Source organism: Penaeus monodon, chromosome 20, assembly GCF_015228065.2.
Source record: "Penaeus monodon isolate SGIC_2016 chromosome 20, NSTDA_Pmon_1, whole genome shotgun sequence".
NCBI classification, from domain to species: Eukaryota; Metazoa; Arthropoda; class Malacostraca; order Decapoda; family Penaeidae; genus Penaeus; species Penaeus monodon.
The window spans coordinates 38497850-38498119 of record NC_051405.1 but is presented as its reverse complement, the minus strand read 5'-3'; positions in this window follow the sequence as shown (position 1 = coordinate 38498119).

The following is a 270-nucleotide window of genomic DNA, read 5'->3' as shown; positions in this document are numbered from 1 at the left end:
GTCGTTACCGCCTTCTTTTTTCCTTGTTTATTTCCTCTTCTTCATCTCCATTTTGGCCTTTTGACCTTTATCGCATTAATTAGACGTGGAAGATAATTTGGCACTGGTTTTTAATTCACTGTTTCGTTGTTGAAAAGTAATTGCACGCTTCATGGTTGATTCGAATGCAAACGAATAGCGTAGCTTGATGGAACAATGTAGGATTGAAACTTCATGTCCTCTTTTATGAGTCAGAATAAATATTCAACAGAAAAATAAAACTGTAATGAC